Genomic DNA, 487 nt, shown 5'->3' on the forward strand with positions numbered 1-487 from the left:
CTCCTGCACGATCCGTTCTGCGCATGTGCAATATGTTCGCGCATGCGCAGATGATTTCACGATGAACGTGGATTTTCGACACTGCACGATCTGTTCCCATAGACCAGGGGTCGGCAACCTTTACCACTCAAAGAGCCATTTGAACCCGTTTTAGACAGTAAAGAAAACACTGGGAGACAAAATACACTTTTGGAATATTTAAATGAAATAACACTGGATATAACATTTTTTTGCCTTTGTGCTATTTATAAACAAACTATACTGTGTTACATTTATGAAATCAACGAACGACTGCAGAGAAAATGAAATAACATTTCTCCATGCAACAAATCATTTTTAACTCCGAAAAAAATGTTGGGTTAACGGTTTAGTAAAATAGGGTTAGACCTGTCAACTGGGTTCAAATGGCAAAACCTCCACAAGTCCTCAGGATAACGGACGCTCTTGCTCTTAAACAATTCAAGACAGCCTCACAGACGTCCCCCCC

At 40.7% G+C, this 487-nt stretch overlaps 1 protein-coding gene across 5 annotated transcripts in view; it reads left to right on the top strand.

Annotated features, from left to right (window-relative positions):
- Nucleotides 1-487, top strand: part of rims1a (regulating synaptic membrane exocytosis 1a) — a gene marked incomplete at its 5' end in the record, with an annotated part of 176,268 nt that overhangs the window by 95,532 nt on the left and 80,249 nt on the right.

The sequence above is a fragment of the Etheostoma spectabile genome, chromosome 10 (assembly GCF_008692095.1).
Source record: "Etheostoma spectabile isolate EspeVRDwgs_2016 chromosome 10, UIUC_Espe_1.0, whole genome shotgun sequence".
Classification (NCBI taxonomy): domain Eukaryota; kingdom Metazoa; phylum Chordata; class Actinopteri; order Perciformes; family Percidae; genus Etheostoma; species Etheostoma spectabile.